Source organism: Melanerpes formicivorus, unplaced genomic scaffold (genome assembly GCF_026170545.1).
Source record: "Melanerpes formicivorus ecotype bairdi unplaced genomic scaffold, bMelFor1.0.p_v2 SCAF_19, whole genome shotgun sequence".
Classification (NCBI taxonomy): domain Eukaryota; kingdom Metazoa; phylum Chordata; class Aves; order Piciformes; family Picidae; genus Melanerpes; species Melanerpes formicivorus.
Genome location: NW_027142371.1, coordinates 4,570,560 through 4,592,228, shown reverse-complemented (window position 1 = coordinate 4,592,228; position 21,669 = coordinate 4,570,560). Strand labels below are relative to the sequence as shown.

At 40.1% G+C, this 21,669-nt stretch overlaps 1 protein-coding gene across 10 annotated transcripts in view; it reads right to left on the bottom strand.

The window, feature by feature from the left end:
* NCOA3 (nuclear receptor coactivator 3) overlaps positions 1-21,669 on the bottom strand; it is a 94,964-nt gene that overhangs the window by 27,672 nt on the left and 45,623 nt on the right. For all 10 annotated transcript variants that reach the window (XM_068149863.1, XM_068149873.1, XM_068149870.1 and 7 more), the window contains one exon: positions 6,456-6,531. The gene's annotated coding sequence lies outside the window, so the exon portion shown is untranslated. The remainder of the gene's footprint in view (positions 1-6,455; positions 6,532-21,669) is intronic.

Genomic DNA, 21,669 nt, shown 5'->3' with positions numbered 1-21,669 from the left:
CAGAAGGTTTTCTACTCTGTTGCTTTCTCAAAGATTGGGCCACAACCCAAGGAAATGTTTGGCTGCTTTTGTTAAACAAGCCTGGCACGTTATACATCCATCACATTCACCTCCCCTGACTCCCAAGAGGAAAAAAACACAGTCACAGAGGAGAGAGGACACCAAGACACCTGTAGCAGATCCTGCTATGCCACAATCAACAACATGAGGGAGGCAAACACTTTATAATGGATCTATACCATTTATCCAACCAAAGTATCTTAGAACTTAACTAGAACTATAAAATAATCTGCTAAATTGTGTTTGGGGCCTTTTGTACCACAATGGCAGCAAGATACTGAACTTAGCATGATTTTATCCTTTTTACAGACATTTCCATATTCAGTATAAATTTACTAGTGTCTAGTTGAGATTGCAGCTGTTTACCCCATACAGCAATGACAGTAACTGAGTTTAAATGTTTAGCCAAGATACTTACACTTGTTAGTTGAAGAGAAACTCTTCTGTAACATATAACCTAGGTACTAGAAAACTTCTCAGGGGGGAAGAAAAATGCTCTTTAAGGATCTTGACAAGCAAAATCCACCATTATCACTGTTTTAAAAATAACTGGCTTAGGATGACTACATCCCTAGGAGATCATCACATATCACAAGGACAAGGACCTGATAGCTGTGCTTTCATCTACATGAAGTTTATGTTAAGGCATGAGAAGCTGGCTGCCAACTGACTTGAAGCAGCTCTGCAGAACAGGATCTGGGCACCCTGGTGAACAAGAAGTTTGTTAAACACAAGTTAGCAGTGTACCCTTGCAGCAAAGGAAACCAACTGCTTAGAAAGGCATCTAGTCAGATAAGTACCTCTTGGACAAGACATCTGAAGAAAAAGGAGAAGTGTGTGTATTACTTTTGATGTACTAACCTTGACTGATTGGGTTTTTTGCTTACTGGCATTTTGTGGCAAAAAAAATAATACTGCTATCTGTAGATTCTTTCTAAAGTCTAAACTGAAAGGGCAAAGCCACACAAGAACGTATTTGCATGAAGCAGCATGGGGGTTGCTTGCAATAGCTGATAGTGTTATTGTAGGATGTTAACTATGGGTGGAGCATTGAAAAGGACATTCTTCCAGCAGCACAAACCTTTCAAAGCTCAACAGGACACAGGACTGCTGGCTGCACTGAGGAGCAGACACTGGATTACACTGGCACATGTACAAAGCTCAGAAGGAAAACAGCATCTCCTTAAAGCACAAGTTCTCTGTGCAGTTAAGCAAGTGTTACAATGCTTAACAAAGTTGTTTTCATAACCAATCCTAATTGACAGGCATTAAGAGGAAGAATAACACACCTTGTACATCACAATCAAATGAAAAACAACAGTGAAACCATCTTGCTTTTGAAACAGTTGCAAAAGATGTCTAATCCTGTAGCTATGGCCACAGAGCGACAGAGATAAGAAACTTGGTTTACATTTAAATACTTGATGTAATACCAGGACAAAGAAGGCAAAACTCTATATATTGAAAGAGGGAAGAGGAAGCCTGAAGACTTTCATTCAATTATACATTCCTTCTGGGCAAAACTCTGAAATCCAATCATAGTGGCTCACCTTAGGCTACATTCAGGAATAACATAGCGTACGCCACTAGATGACAGTACAGCCCCGAACAACTGCTGGGAGAACATCTTCAATTAAGCAGCCGAACGAAAACCGCCCCGTGAGTGAGCAGCGTCAAACACAGGTTACAGAAACAGGCTGTGATCACGCAAAAAGCAGCTGATTATCTGAAGCTGACAACCAACAGAACATATGACTCATGAGCTCTTATGCCTACAGACACCATGGGGTTAGGCTGAATCCCCAGTCACTCTGCAGGTGACACACACACACACCCCCGAGATTCCCTGCTTCCCTCCCTGCAACTGCACTCCCAGGCAGAGTACAGAGCTGCAGGGTTAAGAGCTACTGCGGAAAGAGAGAGGAAGAGCTTAACATACAAGACTTATGGATAGCTCAGGAAGGGTGTGGGCACAGCAAGTACGCCAGAAGCCAAGAGCAAATTCTGTTTAAGAGGAAGAAAGATTTAAAATACATTAAATAGTTGAAAATTTGAGCTAAGCCAGACATTTCATCAGCAAGTAGTTTTGTGGGTAACAGGCTTGCATTAAATGATTTCGAATGGAAATGTCATTTCTGATTTAACACCTGCCTGTACTGACAGATAACTCATGAACTGATTAAACAGAAACCCCAAATTATTCCATTTTGTCTCAAAACAGTGATGCCTGTCCAAGAATATAACCTTTCTTCTATTTAAGAAAAGCTTTCAGTGCCTAAATACAGAAGTTTGGAAAATGAAGGCAAAATTAGGTAATTCGTGGAGGCTGTTGCCCTACTGTTACACCCAAGCAAGCTTTATTCAGGCCTGAAGCTACAGAGTTCCTGCACATGAATTTCCTTTCCCTAGGAGTATCATTACAAGCTGGGAACACATGTAATGCCTAGAACAACTCTGAAACTGTTTAGCTAAGGAAATTACAGAAGCTGCTTCTCAATACAGATGGATTTACAGTTCAAATTCTTAGCAGTCAAACTAATTTCCCTGCTACAGGACATATTCACAAAAGAAACTATTATTCAGTGAGTTAATAATGAAGGAACTCACCAGTTACAAAGTACCAGGTGTTATATTTATTCACTGAACTCATTTCAGTGCATTGAATTGAAGAGGGCCTACAAGAAGGCTGTAGAGAGAGTCTCTTTACCAAGGCCTGTCCTGATGGGGCAAGGGGCAATGGTTTTAAAGAGTAGATTTAGATTGGATACTAGGAACAAGTTCTTTCCCATGAGGGTGGTGAAGCACTAGAACTGGTTACCCAGGGAAGTAGTTGAGGCCCCAGCCCTGGAGATATTCAAGGTTAGGCTCATCAAGGCGCTCTCTGAGCAACCTGATCTAGTGGAGAATGTCCCTGCTTGCTGCAGGAGGGTTGAACTAGATGATCTTTGGAGGTCCCTTTGAACTCAAACCATTCTATATTTTCTAATGGACTAAAAGGTTTTTCCAAGAATAAATCTATTTGAGAGTCTTTTCTGAAGTTAATCATTATTTCAAAAGACAACTCTGAAACACAGCTTTCCAGAGATACATCTTCTATGCATTTTCACTCCCAAAAGTGAAAACATTTAGACACAGCCATCTTTGTAAACCTACTCTGTGAGCTAACAGGCAGTGGGATTATTTCTGGCTCATGAACCTATGACACTGGCTTAGAAAAACTCCTCTGCTGGTTGTACTGCACACCATTACCTATGTAAGGGAAGCATTTAAAAAACAGGTGTATTATTTGTGTAACCAAAATGGATCTAAAAACCAGCTTCCTCTGACTTGGTGAACAGCTCAGTTATTGCATAATGGAAATACAGATACAACAGCAACCACCTTCATGCTTCTACTGTTTTATTTCAAAGTTTCAAGTACAAGCTCAAACCTCCTGCACAGAAGGTCAACAGTGGGACTTGAGCTATCAACACATACTCTTATGAAATGTTTAATGAAACCTGCATGCAAGTATTTGCTTAGAATGTCAGAAGCTACAGCAGACTAATTACACATAAGGGCAAAGAAAGGCTGCCTCTAAATTCTACCCAGGGACACCCAGCTAGGTTTTTCTACAATTCATCTGTCCCTAGTTTATAGGATTTAAAAAGAATTTCTTGGAACTGACACATTTTAAAGCCAGGTACTGAAGGAATGATGATATCCATGTAAATGATATTTACATGTTTGCTAGTCTGATGTCATCAGCACCAGCAACTAATTTCAATTTCTAAATTAAACCACCTATGTTACTCCGCTGGATGGGAGTATTTTGTCATTTTATGTGAACACTTGATAAAAGCATTTATGCCACACTCCATTTAGCTACTGAAAATAGATGACACAATGCCATGCAACCAGCAGCAGAACAAGAGGACACAGTCTCAAGCTGTGCCAGGGGAGGTTTAGGCTGGATGTTAGGAAGAAGTTCTTCACATAAAGAGAGACTGGCCATTGGAATGGGCTGCCCAGGGAGGTGGTGGAGTCACCATCACTGGAGGGGTTTAGGAAGAGACTGGATGGGGTGCTTGGTGCCATGGTTTAGTTGATTAGAGGGTGTTGGATGATAGACTAGACTCAATGATCTCAAAGGTCTCTTCCAACCTGGTTTATTCTATTCTATGCTTTGTTCTGTCCAATATGGTTTTCCAAAAGTTATTTGTAAAAACAAAGCCCAAGCTCCTGCCAAATAATTTTGAAGGTATACATTTGTACAAAGTAATATCAAAGCTGAATGCAATAGGGCCAGAGCCCTCCAAAGTTAAGAGTTACAACAAAGTTCAGAAAAAAAGGAGATACATAAGGAACATAAGAAATTGTTCACAGCCTTCAGAGCAAGGTATTGTTTAATGTCATCAGCTGTTTGTTCTTAATCCCACCAGTGGAGTGGAAACAAGCAACAATCAGAGGAAAAAGTTCCAATTGTTATGATTATTTGCAAATGTTAAGTACTAATTTCTGCACTACTCTATCTTGTCACATATCATAGTATCATAGTATCAGTCAGGGTTGGAAGGAACCACAAGGATCATCTAGTTCCACCCCCCCTGCCATGGGCAGGGACGCCCCACACTAGATCAGGCTGGCTCATATAATCTTAGGGCTTCCAAATTTTCTCTCACTTACCCAAAAAGAGGAAATAAGAAAAGAAAAAACAACAAAGACCTTTGTTGCTCATCACCAAAGGCATGGAAAAAAACATCTCTGATTAATAAGGTACACACCTATACAACCTTTGCAATATACTACACATTTCTTGCATGTCAGGTCTGTTAATTTCTCAGTGGCAACAACAAAAGGGCTGTTAAAAAGGTACTGGGTTTTGCATGTGACAGGTAAAACAAGTTATAGTAATTATTAATCCATCCATTGCAACAATACATCTACAGGCTTACAAACAAACAAAAAGAGATGAATTTACAGAAAACAGCAGCATTTTACACTACTATTTACAAACAAAAAAACCCAAAAATTAGCCCTCTAAAATTCTGTCCTTGGCTGCCAAAAAAAAGATGCACGTCAAAAATACAGTATGTTTCAAAGCACACAAGTTCCTAAAGCCTTTTCCCAGAGAGCATTCAAGTCCAAAGGCCATCAAGAAGTGCTAAGCACAGCAAGCTGAAAGCATTGAGCTTGATGAGACCATTTTTAAATGTCTTACTTGCCTTACCCTCATACAAACTGGAAAGCCGTTAACTCAACATTAGACTGCTCTCTGCTACTTTGTCTTTCAGTGCACTGGTTTCCTTCTCCACCTCAAGCATTATTCCCCCATGACCATAGCTGTAGAAGACAGACCTGCTTGCCAAGCAGTACCTGGATACCGGGAAGGTTTTGTCTGAACAAAGGCCCCAAAATATAGTTAGATGCTTCAGATTTAGGGGGTTGGTTTCTTTAGCTGAAATAGTTGACCACACACAAAAAATAGCAAAACCCACAGAGCACAGCTTATGATGCTAATTAACAACACAGCCAAGCTATTTTTTTAAGTCATACTGTTTGCATAAAGTAAGTTTTTAATGTTTTTTTGGTCCTATGAAACAATCGACATTTCCTACACTAACTCCATGTGCTTGTGCTGTCCTGCATGGTTAGAACCTCTTCTGTCTGAGCTGTTTCTTGTTTGAAAAACTCACCAGGGGAAAAAGCATAAATTGGCAATTAGCATTCTCCAGAATAAGCCAATTATAAAGAATTAAATCAAACCAGTCCTTTTCAATGAATCATGACAATGGGCTGGAACTTTTCTAATTGTATATAATGGCTAGGCATTAAATACAATCCTCCTTGCTAAAAACAAAGACATAAGGCACACGTGTTTCTTTAAGATGCAAATGGTAATCAACTGCTCTATACCAAGAAAAGCCTCCAATATTTAAATTGTATTTGATATAAATAAAACTAGAGGACATTCTATTGAGCAACTCCATATTCTTAGGGGAAAAGTGTTACCTGAAACTTTTATTTCCCTCAAACACACATACAGTAAGAGTACAACACCTTTCCAGTGAAACTTCTGATTCAAAATCTTATTGAAACTGTGCAAAGATTCCTTTGTTCTAAGGCTGACCACAGAGACAGATGATGTTTCCCATTTACATCAACAGGAATCCACAAGAAAACAAACTTAGAAACCTCATTTTCTGGCAGTAGCGAAATAAGGGCTGGGTTTGGTGTTTGGTTTTCTTTTGGGTGGTTGTTGTTTGTTTGTTTTCCCTTTCTTCCCTCTCCCCTTTTTATTCTTTAAGAGCATGCTTCTTACATACATATACAATTTCTACATTGTAGCTTTAAAAATGGTCAGGGAATAGAACTATTCAAGTACATGGAGTCTGAATATTAAATCAATCACTTACTTGTCCTTAGCAAACACTCAAGCACAGCATATTTTTCAGAAGACCTTCAGAATCAGAAGTCATTTTAAGTCACATCCTGAAAAACAAAAAGGAAACCATACATTAAAAAAAAAAAAAAGCTCCTCCATTTTTTTTTACATTGAATATTATTCATCTTACCAAAAAAGTCAGCACTCAACATTGAGACGACATCTGGGTCAAGGCACTCCCAGGCACAAATACAGGCTGGGCAGTGACTGGCTGGAAAGCAGCCCTGAGGAGAGAGACTTGGGGGTGCTGGTGGACAAGAAGCTCAACATGAGCTCTCAGTGTGCACTTGCAGCCCGCAAAGCCAATCAGATCCTGGGCTGCATCGGAAGTGTGGCCAGCAGGGCAAGGGAGGTGATTCTCCCCCCCTACTCAGCTCTGGTGAGACCCCAGCTGGAGCACTGCCTCCAGTTCTGGAGCCCCTGTTACAAGAGGGATATGGACGTGCTGGAACTTGTCCAGAGAAGGGCCATGAGGATGAGCAGAGGGCTGGAGCACCTCTGCTATGAGGGCAGACTGAAGGAGTTGGGGCTGTTCAGTCTGGAGAAAAGAAGGCTCTGAGGTGACCTAATTGTGGCCTTCCAGTATCTGAAGGGGGCCTACAAAAAGGCTAGGGAGGGACTTCTCAGGATCTCAGGTAGTGGTAGGACTAGGGGGAATGGAATGAAGCTGGAGGTGGGGAGATTCAGGCTGGATGTGAGGAGGAAGTTCTTCACCATGAGAGTGGTGAAGCCCTGGAATGGGTTGTCCAGGGAGGTGGTTGGGGTGCCGTCCCTGGAGGTGTTTAAGACCAGACTGGACAAGGCTCTGGCCAGCCTGATCTAGCGTGAGGTGTCCCTGCCCATGGCAGGGGGGTTGGAACTGGATGATCCTTGTGGTCCCTTCCAACCCAGACTATGATACTACTATGACACATTTTAATAGTAAATGTGTTTAAAACCTCCCTTGTAACTGCAAATAACTGACTTTTCTACTGCATATGCTACAACTCTGAACCTTAACATCACAAACACCAGCTGGATTTCCTTTCACATCAGAATCAAATATTTATTTTTAAATGGGTTGATGGTTTGGGGGTTTCTTTGGGGGGTTTTGGGTTGGTTGGTTGTCTTTTGGGGGTTGGGTTTTGGTTGGTTGGGTTTTTATTGGGTTTTTTTGTTTGGGTTTTTGAGGTGTGGGGTTTTTTTTGTTACACTTTGGAAGAAATCATGAAATTGCTGTAGATATTTGAACTTAACTTTTAAATCTCACTATAAAAAGCTGCAACCTTCAATTAATTATTTAATGGAGCAATGACTGGCAAGTAAAAGCTGAGTCCACAGCCACTTTGCCTGCCTGCACACAGTGCTTGGTCCATCACTATTAGATGAGAATGGGAAACTATTTTCAGAGCTATGAACACTCAAGTTTCTGTTACTCTGGTTTTTCATGGAATTCCAGGAATGATTAATCCATATTATCATGCATTTTATACAAGGTATGATCAAGTGTACTAATTAGTGAGATTCTGGCTCTCTGTGGAGAATTACAGTAACTTAAGGAAAAGTTTTAAACAACAGCTGTGTGATTGAATTGATTTACTGAAAACTGCTTAAAGTGCTACATAAAGCAGAGGCTGTTGAAGCTAATTAGAAAAATAAATTGCTCTTGGGAAATGTTTATGAGACATTCCCATGTAAGCACACACCATAGTCCTATCCAAAAATCAAGAGTTTCAAAATTGATACTTACTGCTCAGCCTACTTCATAGGTAATCAGTAGCAGGCAGGTAAAGGAGTCTTATTTGAATAGCTATTTCTTAAGACATTAAACTGAAGCTTTTCCTATCAACTGGTTGCATGTGCATTCATGTGCTGTTGTAACCACCCCTATGACAATACAGGTTGTAGCTTTATTTATGTGAACTGGAATTACCAATTAGAAGGTTGATTGACAATGTGGTCACGTAAGACTAAGCATCAAGAGTAAATTGTCTCCTAATTAAAGAGTTCTATAACACCATTTTATGCTAAATCAGCCTCTGCTAGTCATAGAAACCAGAACAAAAGCACACACACACACACAAAGAAGGAAAAAAAAATCTAAGAAGTCTTAAAATGCAGTATCAGAAACATTTGGACATAGTGGGAAATTAAATCCTTCAGATGCTCATTTCTGTAAAAATGCTGAACCTGACTGATACCACACTCAGTAAAGACCTTGCTACCTAGCTTCCCCAGGATGGTCTTTTACCCAACAAGGGCTATTTTCTGATGTCTCCACTAGACAGACCTTATGAATCTAAAAGACATCAAAAATTACATTCACCATTCAGATTCACATGCAGCTTTTCTCCTCAAATTTCTACAACAGCTTGTTAAGCTGGTAAGCACACCTGTGCAAGAACAGCAGCAGTTCAACAGAATCACCTAACAAGAGTCTCAGTGAGAGCCTGACCTATGCAGGAGAAATAGCACAAAATCACTTAAAGATGGGAGATCCAATACACACAAGTAGCAAAAGGATTCTATTTGACTGGAAATGCAAGGGAAAAGAGAACTCCCCTGCAGATGTATTAGACTGAAGACCACATAAAAATCCTACCATTATTGAAATGACTTTTTGAATATTCCCTTTATATTCTTCTCAAGTAAATATTCATTCCAGGGATGTCAGTATCTGAGCTGTTCAGACAGACAGTGGAATACAAGTTCTCAAATACAGACTGCAGTGGAATAAACAAATAATAGCCTCCTGAATAATCTGAAGGCACTTGAAGGGCTCGAGTAGCATTTGCACTAATTTAGTCCGGCCAAACACTGCAGAGGACCATCCTATGAGAACTGGCAACTGGCAGGGTAACTGTGATGGTTTAACCTAGACAGATATTCTCAATTCTGTTTTACAGAGCAGGATGAAATTAAAGCAACCTGAAGGAGGGTTGAAAACTCTGCCCAGTAAACCAAACAAGAAGCTAGCACCAAACACACACTACAAGCAAATTTTCTTCCATATATCAAAAGTAAATTAGACCTCAGGTTACTATGACTATAAATAAACCAGGATATTAAAATTCTATAATCTAATAAGTCATTGCATTGTTATTGTCTATGACATTTAAATGAGGGGGAAAAAAGAAATTAGGTCCCTCCTTTTCAGTTACACTTGGTCTTTTCCTGCTAATGAAAGCACAAACTCATACATATTGAAAGCTGACCACTTGACTCTGTTATCGCTGCCCTAATCTTACATGCTTACATTTCTGAGTGTGGAGATAACAGCCAACTTCTTAACTTTTTTTTTTTAGTAGACAAAATATTTTATTTCAATATTGTTTCCTGTTCTGCTTCACATGAGTTAGACTATTAGAGTGCCCATATCAAAGCACAGTCATGTATTAAGCAATTGCCAGTCTGAGAGCCAGTAGTTTTCTAAGTAGTTTGGCATTTGAGGTTGTGCAGTGAACTTCTCCCTTCAGCTCTCACCAGCCACACCACACCAGTACCACTTTCAACACGAGCCTATTTCCTGTCTAGAAACTGCTCAACCAAAAAACAAGAGTACACACACAAAAACAGCATTTAGCATGTTTTGATCTAAAGGAGATCAACACTGACCTTTGACTGATTTCCCTGCTTTCAGGATGAGCTACAGATACTCAGTTTCTAGAAACTAAGCATCCCACACAGCCTGGCTACCAAATTTAAGTGTACCTATGGTCCAGTTTTCAATCCAGTTCCTTAAAAATCACACAGAAGAAAGGTTACATCAGTGTTCAGAAGAGACAGCTAAGTGGCACAGAAAACATGACAGCACTAAAGCTACGCTGGATTTTAGGGTTAAAAATACACATTCATAACTGAATGTGCTAGATATGGTAAGCACAATGGGTACTTTTTGAAAGAAGCTATAAAAAGAGGATCATATCCATAATCCTCATTAAATGTTTTCATGTGCCTGTTAAGAAACTAAATACAATATACTACACTACAAACTACAGCACAAAAAAACCCAACGTACTTTTAAACCTCTGGGGGAGGGGGAAAAACACAGCAGACTTAGAAATGCCACTGAGCCTTAACTACAGCTTTGTGAAACTGAAAGTACAGTGTCTCAAGTGCACTCAGTTAATAAAGAGGTTTAGGGGTGCTTGTAATTATTTTGTACCAGAGCCTTATCTTTTAAGATTAAAGCAGTCACACTTAAATTATGAAGCAAACAGCATCACAATTACATTGTTAATTGCTTTGTTCAGCATCATATTGTTTGAGTGTATTGATCCATCGTTATCCTAATCTGGCACTTTCATCAGTACTAACAAATACTACTCCAAAACATACACATTTGATCACTCTCCACTCTTTTTGCACCACCCCCCTCAGCCAAGAGGGTAATTTACCGGATAATAAATAACGGACCGGCAGACTTCACCGAATCGGGGCTGGCAGGTTTCAATAAGAAACAACAAAAAAGTGCCATCTCTAAGGCAGTAGCCAGTGAAGCACACCTTGTTGCAACATGTTAAGTAATCTTAACTCAGCACACATCCTTTCTGTATTATACATCCCATCTTACAGCGACTATAATTTTTCAGGCCCTGTCAGGTTTCATTTACCAGTTCCGCTGCAGTGTTTAGTAAGCACTATGCACTCCTCTGCTATTTTTCAGACATGACAATTAACTTCAAGCCTTGTTCACTCTGCATATATTAAAATGACAGGACACTTTCAGTTAAAGGATGGTCAGAGGTGGAACAACACCGGGAGCACGTCTCCTGTTCCTCTGATAAATAATGCCGGGGCTCTATTTTTGGACTGTCATTACTTGTTAATTTGTTTCCTATACGTCCCTGTTTGCTAGGCACTGCAACAGATACAGCACACTCTTGTAACAAACAAATGCACGGAGGAGAAAAGGGGGGCTCTGGTGAACCCACTGATACACAAAAAAAACAACCCTAGTCTTTATCCTTGTGCCTTCAGCATACGCTGGCCAAGACATGTAAAAACCTCTCCCCTGCCAGCTCCTGCACAAAGCATTGTGCTGGAGTGGTTCCTGCATCTCATCGGCGGTCCAAAGACAGGCACCACAATCTAGACTCGGAACAACTGCTGCCCTCAGAACCCAGATGTGAAAAGGCATCCAGCTTCTTTGGCTAGATGCGTTTGTCAGGATACAGCTCTTGTAAGTAAAAGGCAGTCACACTACCTACTTGCATGACACTAGCGACTGAAATTGGTATGCTCAGACACAGCAGGACAAAAAACATTGAAGGCAGCCTTTGATCTTGACTAATCTCCAAGGCACTGTACTGGAAAAGGTAAATTGGGCTTTCAATATCGCTGGTGCCATCAGCCAAGTGTTTTTAGAATGCATCTACTGCGTTTTAACCTATGTTAAGTTTTTACAGACTTGTGTCCAGAAGAGTTGGTGAAGAGTTACTTTTTAAGAGAGAATAAAATGAATTAATAAATACAGACAGAATAAAATAAATCCACAGCTCAAATACAACAAAACAAACAAACAACAACAACAAAAAACCACCAGGATGTGATGTCCAGGCTACTGCTACTGCAGGGGGAGTTGATAACAACTTAACTGGTGAGAAACAACACACCACCACCATTGTACTCTACATCCAGACACATTAACAGGAGAGGAACTCAGGTTTACATAGCTTCTGTATTAATATTTAATGAAGTTCTAAATGCAGCAAATACTTCTTGTCATCATCCTTGCCAAAAATTGTGGATACTACAGATAGAGATTTTCCTGTGACCAATGCACAGACTCCTCTAGTAACAGCAATTAAACTCTAAACATAATTAAAATAAAATCCAGATGTACATTGAAGTGTTCCACTTACAACCCAAAATCCCCTTGCCAGAGCTCCCAAGAGGATACCATGATAGCAGTATTGAGAGCTACAGGCTGGGGTCAGAGTGGCTGGAGAGCTGCCAAACAGAGAGGGACCTGGGGGTGCTGATTGACAGCCACCTAAACATGAGCCAGCAGTGTGCCCAGGTGGCCAAGAAGGCCAATGGCATCCTGGCCTGCATTAGGAATAGTGTGGCCAGCAGGAGCAGCAAAGTCATTGTGCCCCTGTACTCTGCATTGGTTAGGCCACACCTTGAGTACTGTGTCCAGTTCTGGACCCCTCAGTTTAAGACATCGAGACACTTGAATGTGTCCAGAGAAGGGCAATAAGGCTGGGGAGAGGCTTTGAGCACAAGCCCTATGAGGAGAGGCTGAGGGAGCTGGGATTGTTTAGCCTGGAGAAGAGAAGGCTCAGGGGTGACCTCACTGCCCTCTACAACTACCTGAAGGGTGGTTGTAGCCAGGAAGGGGTTGGTCTCTTCTCCCAGGCAACCAGCGCCAGAACAAGGGGACACAGTCTCAGGCTGCACCAGGGGAAGTTTAGGCTCGAGATGAGGAGAAAGTTCTTCACCGAGCGAGTAATTTGTCATTGGAATGTGCTGCCCAGGGAGGTGGTGGAGTCACTATCCCTGGAGGTGTTCAAGAGGGGATTGGACGTGGCACTCGGTGCCATGGTCTAGTCATGAGGTCTGTGGTGCTGTCAGATGATCTTTGAGGTCTCTTCCAGCCTTTGTGATACTGTGATACTTCCCAGCTCTATATACAGCTAATTCCAAAGTGGCTCCGCTCTATTTGACAGAACCTGCAGGTTAGTAAGAACACCACCTGTACAATGCCTCCCTACATACTGCAATGTCAGCTGAATTGGGAATTAACTTTGAAATAATCCCCATAATTCATTAGAATGGAATTATGTAATCTTAAATTATTTAAGGATTAGTCCAAAGTACAAAATCTCTGTAAATTACAAAAAGAAGCCTTAGAATCAAGGGCCTTAGAATGTGAAACCATCAATTTGGCCATGTAAATCTGAAAACATTATTAACTTTAATCTCTCCTGACTCTTTATGCTTTGAAGTGGATGTATTAACTTACTCAGAAGTTTATTTTCATGCCTTATCAATACCTGACTTCAATTCTTACATAATTTTGACCACTACACATTACAATATTGCAATTACCTTTTCAGCATGAACCTTAATCACTGTGACTATAAAGAAAATCTCCAAGGCAAGGAGATGATTGCCAAGCAACAATCATACCATGTACAAATGCAAAGTGGTAATTACTGGTAGATATTGGATGAGATTCATGGCAGAACTTAAAAAGCTGGGAGAGATGTATTTTATGGGAATAAAAATCACCCATGAAAGTGTGTATATTCCTTACAGAATATAGTCACTCCTGTAAGGAAACAGTGACAGAGGCTTTTTCCTCTGATGAAGATACAAGAGCTCTTACCTCAACCCAGTACCTGAAGGGATCCTACAGGAAGGCTGGATAGGGTCTTTCTGTTAGGGTGTTTAGCAATAGTACAAGGGGGAAGGGGTTTGAGCTAGGGAGAGTAGCTTTGGACTGGATCTTAGGAAGAAGTTGCTCAGTGCAAGACTGGTGAGACTCTGGAATAGGTGGCCCAGGGAGGTTGTGGATGCATCCTCCCTGGGGTGTTTGAGGCCAGGCTGGATGAAGCCTCCTTGACAGGCATCTCTGCCCACAGCAAGGAGGTTGGAGTAGATCCCTTCCAACCTAAGCCATTCTCTGAATTTAACGATGACTAAGGAATTTGTTTGGCCTTATGGGAAGGAAGCAACTCCCCAACCAATTCCATTATAGTAAGAATTGAATCTGTGAGTTTTTCTTTTCTTTAAGATAGCCATACACCATCTGGCACTTCAAAAGCAGAGAGCACTTACCGAGTTCTTGTGAAAACACAAAATGTAATCAACGAAACTGAGTTTGCTGCACTAAATACACTGATCCCTCTCCAAGTCATCAAGTCCAATCCCTTTCCTGAAGCTCTGAATGTGCCATCAGTAAGTCCATTCTCCTTTCTGAGACTCTGAAAGGGTTAACATACGTTTTTCTGCATTACATGCATGCAATGTTTTTTCTTCTGCTATCCTACCCTACTAGTAGCTCATGGAAGCAAAGAGAGCTTGTTTGACTCCTAGAGAGACAACTTAAACACAACTATAGAATTACAATTAGCATTAACTTGTTTAGTGCTTTGACATTGTCAGACCTGAAACAGACCCTCTCATGACAGAATCTTACTCATTTTACAGAGATCATTGTTTTATATAAAAACAAGTTTAGAACGAGAATAGTTCACCTATCAGGAGTTTTTCCAAAGCACTAACTAAAAATTGGGCAAAATATCAGCAATTTCCTTGTAAAAGGCTGTCCACTGCAGGCTTAAACTTAGACAGAAAAGTCATTTTACATTTGGATCAAAACCTCTAACAAAGCTGAAACAAAATGCCTTCAGACAAGGGGAAAAACTGACTGGTCTTGGCAGACTGGAACATTTACTGTACACACACTATCAGTTTCTGACATGTGATCTCTATCAAGTAGATGCCAAGTTTGATGCCTGCTTTTGAACTTCTACAAGTAATACTCAGAAAAACATCCAAACCAGCTTAATTTGTTGCGTTTCCTACAGCTATTCTTAGCAGTGGATGTTCAGCCCCAAGTTTTTACTCTGAGTCTTGTATGTAAATTGAAAGTATTCATCAAGGCAGTACATATGGAGATGGCCTTTTAAGAGAACTGCTTATCTGAAGCAGTAAACATTTTCCAAGTTCCAAGTTGCAGAGCAAAAATATTTTTTAATTGGAATTGCACAGCTGGAAAAAAGAGAGAGAGAAGCTGCAGCCTAACTTTTCTTTTGATATTTGCACATTTAAAAAGCAAGCTGCTCAGTTAGAAAGCAAATCTCTCACAAACTCTAAGAATTTTTGCAGTGCTGTAATCATAATTTTGTTTCCCCTGTTCTACTTTGGGCAAGTGCTCATCTTGGGAGATCAGATGTGATCTAGTTGATGCTTATGTGCCTTAAACAGTGCTGTCATTAATCATCCCACCATACATTTAGCCTATCAGCCTGTGCACTTCATCTGCCATTTCCTAGCACTTGAATAATCACAAATTATCAAGCAGCACAGAAGTTTATCAACAGCTGGAAATGACAAATCCTTGAAAAGAAAAGTCCTGAAGCCTGTGAACATTTCTATACAGCTCACATTTGCCTTTGTGGAAGTACTGGGGAACAGTAAAATGTAATTATTGCTGTGTGTATAGTCTCCTGGCAGATACTGCCAACTCCTAACAAAGCTAACCTTTTGTTGGGTGGATGCTGCCAAAAATAGATTGTTTTCAGTCACACCGACCAAGTGAGGCAAGCTCTTACACTCAGCATAAAGACCTCTGAAATGAAAGTGATTGAAAATTAAATACACCAGATCAACTTTAAAAGTTACTGAAGTGTCCTGCCTATCAACACAAGGAGCCCCTTTTATTACTAAAAAGCAAACCTTTCACTTTTATGAATGACACTAGCTTAGGTCTACCAAGCATGCAGTCCAATGTTGCAGCTCCAGGGATGTTTCACATTAGTGTTTAAACAACCACCTTTTGTTCTGCAGTTCTAAGCATACCAGTTGTTACAATTAACAATTTTCTTCTGCTATTAACCTTGGAAAACCCCCAACCTCTCAAGACTCCCACAGCACAAATACCACACAAAACCCCATAATGCTTAATGAAGTATTTTGGTTCTTTGGTTCCAATCTTTATGATGCTTCAATGACAAATTTTGGTATTAGTAGCAGAGTTACACACAAAGAAAGTAAGAGAGAGAAATAAGCCTTGCCAGTGGTGCTCCGTATCCACAGCAAATAAGCTGGGACACCAGCCACCCAAAACAAGCTCTCAGTTATTTCTGTCCCTCTTCCTACATACTCCAAGGCAGGTCCACAAAAGATACCATCCCACAGTAAAAGCCTCTAGTACTGAACTGAAGCATTGATTACCCTCTTTTAAAAAAGCATGTCAAACTGTGTGGATGCTGTCATGAATTTGCAGCCAGCTGAAATACAAAACACTATCAAGGGCACAAATATTTGAAGGAATGGTGTTTTGGTATTAAAAATACCCAAACAAACAAACAAAAACAAAACAAAACAATAAGCAGTAGCTTAAATAACTTAGCTAACATGTTTAGATTTAATCACAGTATCCTGTAATACAACTAGAAATGAGGCTGTACCTGTGGGTTTATTTTAGCCTTTGGAGTGCTCTTAAAAGACAGAGCTAGACAACAAGCAAAACTCAGCCAACAGAAGTGATGAAGAGTGTCACCTGCTAGTATACTTTAAACGTGTTAGTTGTAACTGGAAAATAAAGCAGTCAACCATAAAAGGATGTTGCTACAAGACAGTTCAGAGATGTAATGCAAAGCACAAACCAGTTTCCTGTCTCTGCAAACACTTGCTTTTTCTACACACAGTCTGAGGAGAGTGTAAGAACGAATTTGTTTGCTTACAGAACAATAACTCTTAATGAAGACCATTGCTACTGTCTGCTTAACAAAACCATCTACATATGTGTGCAACTCATATAGTCCCTGAGCAAATGCATACCGCCTACCACAATACCTCAGTGTACAGAGCCAAGGGCCATGCAAGGTTCCAGGTCCTTCAAAGAAAGTTACATCCATGCTCAGAACTAAACCCTAAATTCTGATAGAGAAGGAACCTGGTACTGAGGGTAGCTGATCTCAGAATAACAAAACCATCTACACTCATTTTGAAATGAAAGTACATTTATTTAGTCATTGCTAATACTCCTGCTTGTTTAATCAGCACAGGTGAATACACCTGATGTTAATGTCTGGGGAAAAAAAGCATCACTATTGCTTTAAAGCTCTTTCAACTGCACACTTGCACTTCACACTGAAACTGCACAGTCCCTCGGCGATAATTTTCAGTCAATGATCTCCGAGATGACAAAATGTATTTGTTGGAGGAAACGAATTTTGCCATATTTTGCCATAAATTTCCCATATATACAAACGCGGAGTCAGCTAAATCTTCCTCTCGCTCAAGTAGAATAATTTAAAGATTATTTGTGACCTAAATTTCTTTCTGTATAGCCTATGCCAATTTGCCTGAGAAAGGAATCAAAGGAGTAGCGGTCATTAGAGCTGCAAGAGAGAAAAGAACCCAGAAGAGTGTACACATCTGTGACATCTCAATATGAATGGGGACAATAGGCGCCTTATACAGCTATAATGGAGGGTGTGGGGGAGGAAGGGTAGCAAGCCTGTTTCGTTTGTAACATGAAGATGTGAACAATTCTGCAAAACGCGGCTCGGAAGCATTTTTGTGCCATAACTAAATTACTCTTATTTCTTGCCGGATTTTGTAGCCGAATTCAGTTTTCAGAAGAATCAGGCAGAAGTCGTGAAACACACTCAAACACAGAAAAAGGAAAAGGAAACGGGACTCTCTGCGGGGAGGAGAAGAAAAAGTAACCGGGGAGGTATGATGGACGCGTTTGATAAAGGCAAACAAAAGGGCAAATCCACAGAATAAATAACGCCGAGTAGGTCTATGGACCTCAAAACCCGTTACAGTCTGGCCCATCACAGAAAACAGGCCAGACCCTCACAGAAATACTCAAGTAGAGGTAGCAGAAAACAACAACAACAGCAACAGAACAGGTTCTTACTAGAAATCATCAGATGTTTGCGGGATAAAATGTGGAAGACTTTCTAAACTTCAGTCAAAATTTGACTTAGTATTTAAGGGATCTTTATAGGACCAAAAGGAGTGCTACTATTAATTAATTTGCTTTGAATATATCCACTATAAGCTCAAAAAAAAGGCCTTTCCAATCTTAAGCGTCACTTTTAACATGACTGTTTTTACTAGGCAAATGCATTGGCACACTGAGTGCCAATCACTGCCAATTCCCAGCTATTTAAACCTTACAGTTAAAATGTAAATTCATAACTTAAGGAGCCTTGAGTTACATTATATGAACTGAGGGAAGATTTCCATTTCCAAAGCTACTTAAGAGCTCTGCCAAAACACTTTCCCACATTAAGCAAAGATATACAGACCGCAAGGCACACGTAGCCTAACATTCCTGGCACATTACAATATTGTATTTATTTCTCCATTATATCACATCATTTGTAGCTCCAGTTCAAGTATTAAAAACAAATATCTTAAATGGCCTTAATTGGGAAAAAATAGGAAAAGGAAGTCAGCACATTAGTCAGTTACTATTTGTGCGTACAACAAACTCTCAGAGATGGTATTATTATTATTCTCCTCTACAGTCAGCTGTGTTTAAAAAAAAACAGTATATGCCATTTAGAAGCTGTGTGGAATATTAATTTACACTTCTCTACTGATATGGGAGGATAGCACCACACAGCCCCAGCCCTCAAGACGGAAAAGTGATTACACTGTATGCCTGTACCATGATGACAACAGTGAGAGAGGGAGAGAGACAAAAAAGATGCTGACTCTCCAGTGAATTCTGAATAATAGCTGCTACACCTACCCAGCTTTTGGAGCAGAGAACAAAACCAGCAACAAATGCCTCTGTGTCTCTGTGAGAAGTTAAGGGGGGTACCACGGGGAAAAGGTCAGCATTTAAAAAGTGGAAAGATTGCCTACTCGGGAAGAGCTGAACCACTCACAGAGCACAGCAAATTGGATGTAAACAGGAAAACACAGAACTAAAAAAAGAACAGCAAGAGTGCCTTGCACCAAACTCCAACTGATAATAAAAAGATGTTTAAATAACACATCAGAAACAGAAGCCAGCTGGGGAGACAGTGGACCTCGTAGTGGCAAAGCCATAAAATGGACACTCAGATTAAAAGCCACAGCTCTTCATGTTGGCCTCTGCCACTAAAGATACTGGAGAGGTTCCTACTTCTAGTGTCCCTTTGTAGCAAACTGCCTGCAGAAGTGAAATCAATCCTAAGGAATTATAGAAAGGAATTAAACCAGACACATGAGGTGGTAATCAGTCACCAGGATACTCCCCAAGAAGGGGGTCAAATGTGGATGTTCAGAACTCCTGGACAAACTGCACAGCCTACTATTACAAATGGCTACTGTACCAGAGGACTGGCAAGCGACCACTGCAGCTCCTACTGACACAAAGAAATCCAGAGGGACTCTAAAGAGCTATGGACCAGTGAATCTGACATTAATGCTTCAACTGACTTCCATCCATAGCAATAGGGTAGGAGCTACACTGAAGAAATCACTGAGTACATGAATATACCAAGCCTGCAGAAAAACAGCCAACATGGCACAACTTCTGAACAGGGAAAGCTTGGTTGAGGAGTTAAAAAAGAACATTGTACAGAATTACTGAGTGACCTGTATGATCCTCAGACCAATCTAATAGCTCTTGTTGGTTTACATTTATAAGACTTGTAAAAATAATTGTTATTTTTATTTTAACATTAGAATTACTTTATTGCAATGACAAAAATATATTTACCCATGTAACCTATTCTAGTCAGGGAACTTGTATAGAGCTGTCTTAGCCAGTAGGAACTGCAACTTCATTAAGGTTTGTTAACACAGCTTTACCAGGAAACTTCCAGAGTAATAGATGAAGCCTAAGAAAATCCAGTGGGATAAACATGGCATTATCATATTGAACATCTAATATTGACACAGTCTCAAGCTGCGCCAGGGGAAGTTTAGGCTGGAGGTGAGGAGAAAGTTCTTCACTGAGAGAGTTGTTAGTCATTGGAATGTGCTGCCCAGGGAGGTGGTGGAGTCACCATCCCTGAAGGTGTTCAAGAGGAGATTGGACGTGGCACTTGGTGCCATGGTCTAGTCATGAGGTCTGTGGTGTCAGGTTGGACTCGATCTTTGAGGTCTCTTCCAACCTTAGTGATACTGTGACTAAAAATCAAAGCTTCAACAATTTGTGAGCCAGAGGTTAATGAAAGAGAAGGAGTTAAGAGAGTTTAATGAAACCCTGAATTACACAAGTCAGATTTGGGGGGGGGGGGGGGGGGGGATTGCTTCTGTTATTTCCCCTTTACAACTATGTATAATTAAAACTCAAGTTTCCTCTTTATACTTAAAAAAAATAGTGGCTTCTAGATTTAAGCTCCTTGCTTCTCTGTTTCATCAGTAAATACTTCAAGGCAAATTGTCAATATTCTCAAGTCTCCTTTTACAGTGCTGGAGGAATGGAATCAGTTTCTCTTTTTTAAATGAAAAATGAGCTGCTTTGTTATTCATGTCACTGTCACAGTCAGGGTTTGAGGAGAAAGAGCAAATATAATGAGATTTGGGGGGGAAAAAAAAAAAGCCTAGCAATAGTGCAGCCTGCAATAGAGACATGCAAAGGTAGAGGAAAAGCAATATTTTAATATGAAAAATATTAAACACTACATTTATTCCCTGTGACTTCAAATATATTCATTCTTTTAGGTCATAAATAAACAAATACAGGCCAAAAGTATTTTAAAGAAATAAAGAGAAGCACTTGACCATCAGTGCATTGTGAGAAACTAGGCATAGAAAGGATCTCAAAAAGATCCAAAGTAAAGGCTTGTTTGCATGGGAAGATTTACTAACATTATTATAGCAACAGACCACCGTAGCAATGTTACAGAACAAAGTGACTGGACTTAAAACACCCTAATATTACTCACAGCATATATGTTCTTCCTTTAACTGATTGTAGGTGAAATAACATGCATCTGTGAAATACCTGAAAGACAAGCTATCCAAGATTAATCACAGAATCACCAAGGTTGGAAGAGACCTTAAAGATCATCGAGTCCAACCTGTCACCACAGACCTCATGGCTAAACCATGGCACCAAGTGCCACGTCCAATCTCCTCTTGAATGCAGCCCATGAGAGAACACACTGCAAACACTGCACTTATCCTGCAGTCTGCTTTTAAGATTTTTCACTCATTTCCAGCAAAAAAAGAGCTTTGTACACAATCACTGTAGCAGCAGCACAAAAATGGATTTCATTACAACACATGAATTTCACCATGCTCCCTAATATAATTTGATGTTTGGTATCAGTGACCAACAGTGATAAAAATAAAGCTACTCTTCCATTTTTATTATTACCAAATACTTCCTAAAAACAAGGATTTGTATCCTTAATCATTCTTAGTATCTATAGTTTTACACTGTTACTTCACACTGAAAAGAATAAGGCAGCAAAAATTTTAAGAGCAGAACTATGCTCCCCTCCAACATGTACATTACCACATACTTAAGCTTGTGTGGAATTAGGAAAACATGCTTAAAATCTAAC